This window comes from Myotis daubentonii, chromosome 2 (assembly GCF_963259705.1).
Source record: "Myotis daubentonii chromosome 2, mMyoDau2.1, whole genome shotgun sequence".
NCBI classification, from domain to species: Eukaryota; Metazoa; Chordata; class Mammalia; order Chiroptera; family Vespertilionidae; genus Myotis; species Myotis daubentonii.
The window spans coordinates 205,151,054-205,157,677 of NC_081841.1; the positions used below are offsets into that span (position 1 = coordinate 205,151,054).

At 41.7% G+C, this 6,624-nt stretch overlaps 1 long non-coding RNA gene across 1 annotated transcript; it reads left to right on the forward strand.

Moving 5' to 3' along the window:
* Positions 1–367: 367 nt before the first annotated feature.
* Positions 368–3,651, forward strand: LOC132226455 (uncharacterized). The gene is made up of 3 exons (XR_009451057.1): positions 368–552; positions 2,235–2,293; positions 3,557–3,651. It is a non-coding gene; the product is annotated as an uncharacterized LOC132226455 (long non-coding RNA).
* The last annotated feature ends 2,973 nt before the right edge of the window (positions 3,652–6,624 follow it).

Below are 6,624 nucleotides of genomic sequence, written 5' to 3' on the forward strand. Positions count from 1 at the left end.
AATGCTCTCCACCTGGTGAATGGGTAAATACACTGTGATATATTCATACAATAATATACTATTAAGCAATAAAAAAGAACAAACTACTGACATGTTCAACAACATAAATGAATCTCAAAAGCAATTTTCTAAGTGAAAGGAGCTAAACTAAAAAAAGCTACATAGTGTGTGATTCCATTGATATGACCTCCCAGAAAGGGAGAGAAAACTAATCAGTCGTTATCACGGGTTGGAGGTGGAGCGAGGGGTCGACTACTAAGGAAATGCCAGGAATTTCGGATAAGGGGAGCGTGATAGAAATGTGGTAGTACTTACACAACTGTGTCTTTTTTCTTTTTCCTGCCAGAGAAAGCACTCAGGAATAGACTCAGATGCTGCAGGTGATCTCAGGAGAGTACTGACAGGGTATTGGTGGACATCAAGAGCATCTGCCACAATATTTTAATTAGTTAAAACATTTTAAAGAAAACTGTCTTTCCTGCTGAAGCAAGACTTGAGAACTATATATCCCTTGCTGTCCTATTGACTGGCCCGGAAGACAGTTTCATTAAGGTAATTAACCCCACATAACCAGCCTGCTGTTCTGTTTCCTCCTCATGGTTAGGTTTATGCCTTCAGGTTCCCAAGTCATTTCATTTTCCAGTCCAGTCTCCATGGTTCTGTGGAGCCAAACTCCTTGTCTCTTTTTGACATAAAGGTAAAAGGTGTCTGACAGTAACATACCTGGTTGTGCTGATAAGGAACATTACCACTTGGGGGCAACCTTAGAGGCAACATTTCTCCCAATTCCTGTTATGCTGATTTGATATTTCTTTAGGAAAAAGAGTAGATAGGTGTCAGTTGGACTCACTCGGTTGCAAGTGGGTGACAGTCCGGGGTACCTTACACAAGTTGGGATTTGTCTTTTGGAATCCAAGAAAGGTTTGGTACATCAAGATGAGTGAGCATCAAGAAACACATAGGTTTCAGGAACAACTGGAAACAGGGCCTAAAATGTCTCTCCTTCTCTGTGTCAACTCATTCCTCTTGTTATTGGTAGAAGTAGAGTTTTTGGGGTACCATGAATAAAAGAATTTCCTGAGGCTCCCACAGGAGGATGGGGTTTCATGGAAAGCTTTAATTATGATGTAAATTAAGAAGGTTCCTCTCCAAGGTTTCATCTCTGTCTACCCAATCTTTTCTTCAGCAGAGCCAGAAGTAAGGCCACTTCCCAGAATTTCTGCTCCATATTAAAGTTCAGTCCAGTCCACCATCTGGCTAGCTTAGCTTGTGTTCCCAGCTGCAGTTCATTGCATGTGGCTTCTGCATGGCCAAGGGCCATGAGGCTGCTTAAGGCCACATGGCTATGGAGAGAGAACAGGCGAGTGTACGGGGGAGTGCAGGTCATGGAGCAAGAGAGAGTAAGAATGTACAAGAGAAGACAGGAGAGCAAACAAGGAGGAACTCTTTGGGGATTTTAGTGTTCTAAGTTATCGCACGTTTCTGATGGGGTTCACCCCCCCCGCCAGCCAATCCATTGTTCTCCAGGCTACACTGACAGGCAAGCACCTTCCCTACATCACCCCAACTTCATGTGCCCATACCATCTCCCTCTTTGCTCCATCCCTTTCTCCATGATATACAGGGAGTGGACCGGTGGTTCCCTGGGGAGTGGGAAGCTGTAGCTTCCTGGTGAAGCTGCCCAAATGACCATGCTTATAATGTGTGGCCTCCCCTTTGCTATTTTCCTATTATTAATATTAACTAGCTAATTACAACGATAACACTCTTACAGACCAGCTTTGTTTACATGTCAGGACATGGCTGCTGACAGCTCCCAGTTTTATTTTATTTTATTATTTATTTATTTTAAAATGTTTTTATTATTATTTTTTTTTTTTTAGAGAGAGAGAGAGAGAGGAAGGTGAAAGAGAGATAAAAACACTGATCTGCTGCCTCCTGCACGCACCCTACTGGGGATTGAGCCTGAAACTCGGGCATGTGCCCTGACTGGAAATTGAACTAGTGACCTCCTGGTGCATAGAAGGACACTCAACCAACTGAGTCACATATGCCGGGGCTTATTCTGAAATTTTTATAGATGAAGTTATATTGTATCTGGAATTAGCTTTAAAATACTCCAAGATGGCTCATGGAAGATTGACCATGAGTTGGTAAGTGTTGAAGTTAAAGGATGGCTTATTTCTTTTATATGTTTGAAATTTTCAATAATATAAGGGTGGTTTTTTTTTAAGTGCCTGGCAAGATAATATTACCAAGAATGTGGAACAATGGGAACCCTCATACACTGCTGGTGAGAATATAAATTATAAATTGAAAAACTATTTTATATTATCTGATAATATAATAAATAAAACTGAGATGAGTATGTCTTATAACTCAGCACTTTCTCCCTGAGGTTATACCATAGAGAAACACTAGTCCACATGCTCACACATGTGTGTACATGTAAAACCATTCATACAACATTGCTTAGGATAAACCAACATGAGAAGGAAAGCAACTCAATTGATAGGAGAATGAACAGAGAAGTTGTAATATATTCACACAATGGAATTCTATACAATAATGACTGAGTTATAGCTACACTAATCATGGATGAATCTCACATAACGAACAAGCCAAACTTTGTAAGTTGCAGGAGAATACTACAGTAATGCCATTAAAGTTTTAAAATTTGCCCTGACCGGTTTGGCTCACTGGATAGAGCGTCGGCCTGGGGACTGAAGGGTCCCAGGTTTGATTCTGGTCAAGGGCATGTACCTTAGTTGCAGGCACATCCCCAGTGGGGGGTGTGCAGGAGGCAGCTGATTGATGCTTCTCTCTTCGATGTTTCTGACTCTCTATCCCTCTCCCTTCCCCTCTGTAAAAAATCAATAAAATATATTTAAATAAATAAATAAATAAATAAAATTTGAAGAAAAAAAAAATATATATATGCAAGTGAGTGATAAACATGGGGTGATATAATTGAGTAGAGACCTATAGGGGTTTCAAAGGTTTTGATAATATTCTACTCCTTAAGCTGGGTGATGGGTGTCTATTTTAATAACCTTCTTTTACCCCACATATGTGTTATAAAAACTTACATGTGTAGAAATATTTTCAAAAACAATTTCCTGTTGTTTTTCAGCAGCCTTAGGGCCTGACTCATAGTCAGTGGTGTGGAAAGATTCACAGAACACTGGGTCATCAGTAATTTGGGAAACATGGTTTTTATTTTTTAAATATACTTTTAGTGATTTCAGAAAGGAAGGGAAAGGGAGAAAGAGATAGAAACATCAATGAGAGAGAATCAATGATTGGCTGCTTCCTGCACGTCCCACACTGGGGATCAAGCCCTCAACCAGGTCATGCGCCCTGACCGGGAATCGAACCGTGACCTCCTGGTTCATAGGTCGATGCTCAACCACTGAGCCATGCCAGCCGGACTAGGAAACATGGCTTTTAGATCCAGCTGTACCACTAACTAATCCTGTGACCTTGTTTACATCTTAACTTCTCTTAAGTCCCCTCATTTAGAAAATGGGCTGATCAGCATTTTTTTGTTCTTCAGGATGCTAGTTCTAAGATATATTTTGTGGCAACAACAACAAAAAAGCTGTGTTGTCAGATTAGTTTGGGGACCCTAGATTAAACAACAATAAGAGGTCAAACCGGTTTGGCTCAGTGGATAGAGCGTCGGCCTACAGACTGAAAGGTCCCAGGTTCGGTTCCAGTCAAGGGCATGTACCTTGGTTGCAGGCACATCCCCAGTAGGAGGTGTGCAGGAGGCAGCTGGTTGATGTTTCTCTCTCATCAATGTTTCTAACTCTCTATCCCTCTCCCTTCCTCTCTGTAAAAAATCAATAAAATATATTAAAAAAAAATAAACAACGGTAAGAGGGTCTCCCTACAGCAAAACTTCTCAGAGCCTTGAATATACCATGTGAGCTGTAAATCTCCAACGGAGGAATACAGAATTTTAAAAAGTTGTTTACTACGGAATCATACATATCTCTTTCAGCTCTTAAAAGGAGTGTGGTTTGGGAAGTCCTGAAATAACTGCTGCCTAAGATGTCCTTCAACCTAACCTTCAATAAATCTGTAATTCTCAGATAACCCTTACTGAGGGATGTATGATGAATTGTTGGGAAAGCAATGGGGCTGGGTGACCCAAGAGATTGCGACAGTCTAGGCACGGCAGCTTGATGATCTTAATAACAGTGTGGTAACTGGGATGGAAAGGGAGAGGCACAGTCAGGAAATGTAGCCAAGGATCTGTGAAGCAGGACGGAGCACAAGACCACCTACCTGGTTAAACTCTACATACCAATACTGGCCAAGCACAACTGCAGTGTTTGCCACTGCCGTGATCAGCTAGCTTTGCAACACGGGGAGTATTTTTAGAATAGGAAGGGCTCTTAGAGCTCATCAGATCCAAGTGTTGCATTTACATGTGAGCATATTGTATTCCAAAGTTTTGGTGACTTCCCCAAATGTCACATAGTTCATTAGAGTCGAGAGCAGAATAGCTCAGGTGTCCTGATTCCCAGATAAGCCCAGTATCCTGACATTTGAATATGTGTGTGGAGTGTGAGCATTCACCATGGACTCAACCTAGTTTTTATTCACTTCCATTTCAATAATGATCTTGAGCCATATAGCCTCTATAAAGTGAGTGGGTGTTATGAATCCAAGTATTTCAGAACCAAGAGAGGATAATGGCTGCTTTCGCCCTAGAAAGCCATCTCATTTCTGCCATTAGTAACATTTGAGAATGTGGATGCATTAGGGGAAATCTGCCGCAACTATAGCTCCTACTAAAGAATAACCTTGTTGTCACACCTATGTCTGATATTTTGTGCTTCCAAAATGCTTTCATATATTTTAGCTCACTTTATTTTCTCAACCCTGTGAGGAAGTTATTGTTTTCATTTTAAATAAGAACTGTATTTCTCTAAGGGTGAATAATGAATTAGTGACAGAACAAAACCTGAATCTAGGGTTCTTTATTTTATTTTTTTAAAAATATATTTTATTGATTTTTTACAGAGAAGAAGGGAGAGGGATAGAGAGTTAGAAACATCGATGAGAGAGAAACATCGATCAGCTGCCTCCTGCACACTCCCCACTGGGGATGTGCCTGCAACCAAGGTACATGCCCTTGACCGGAATCGAACCTGGGACCCTTGAGTCCGCAGGCTGACGCTCTATCCACTGAGCCAAACTGGTTTGGCAGGGGTTCTTTATTTTTTATGCTGAGACTATTTCCATTAAATCACACTTGAATTTCAATGTATTGGTTAGTCTATCATCTTGAATCAAAATAATGACTAATGAAAAAAATTCAAATAGGCATATGTTCTATAAATAGTAATAGGTTTCAAATAGCTAAGACCCATTGGTTTTAGAACCTGATTATCATCAATGGTAGCTGAATAAAATTGTGGGGTTTGGTAATACAGAGACATTCAAGAAGGTGCCATATGGGATACTTATCATGTAGCTGTGATGTTGGGCAATCCTTGAGTTTCATTTTAGTTAACCAGATTAACTGAAGTGCTTAGTATAGTTTATCAAGCTGCAATCTTCCTAGCCTAGCCCTTTCATCAACAATAGTACCAAGATAACACTAATTTTTAAAAATAAATTTCCTTTTTCTTTTTTAAATTTGTTATTTGATTAGAGAGAGAGGAAAGGAGAGAGAAAGAGAGAAACATTGACCTGCCATTCCACCTATTCATGCATTCATTGGTTGGTTACTGCATGTGCCCTGACGGTGGATTGAACCCACAACCTTGGCATATCAGGACCATGCTCCAACCAACTGGGCCATAACACTAATTTTTTAAAGGTGCCATAGATTTTCTCTTCGGACAAGAGAGTGTAGATCCATTTTCCCCTGCTCCTCCCCATAAAGCATAACTATATGCCCTGAAAATATCACAAGAAACAACCAAAAGAGATCCTGAAAAGGTGGCAAGGAGAAAGTGAGCTAGTCTGGGACCCTGGAGCTTGAGGAACAGGACAGCAGCAGGGCATCATCCTGCATCCGTCCACCCTACAGAAGAAGGCAGCCCAGACCAGGCGTTCTCTGAGCCCTGGGCTAGGAACAGAAGCAGCCCAGGTAAGCTCCTTCCTCCCCCGATCAAACTGGAATCCCTCTGACATCAGGTGATCCTGATACCACAGAACGGGGGCTTGATTTGAAACCTCATCAAAAATAAGTGGCCAGGGCCCTAGCCGGTTTGGCTCAGTGGATAGAGCATTGGCCTGCGGACTGAAGGGTCCTGGGTTCAACTCTGGTCAGGGGCACATGCCCAGGTTGTGGGCTCAATCCCTAATAGGGGGCGTCCAGGAGGCAGCCAAACAATGATTCCCTCTCATCATTGATGTTTCTCTCTCCCTCTCCCTTCCTCTCTGAAATCAATAAAAAATAATAAATAAATAAATAAATAAAGTAAGTAAGTAAGTAAGTGGCAGGGAAAGCACGCTTATTCCCAATGGGCCCGAGACTCTCCTTTCTGCCAAGGGATACCAAGGTGGGCAGTTGGGACTGCAAGAGAGATCCAGCTACAGCAGGCAGATTGGTCCAGGAAACCTCTGTCCCTGTGAGCCCCAGACCCTTCTCCCCAACCCAGA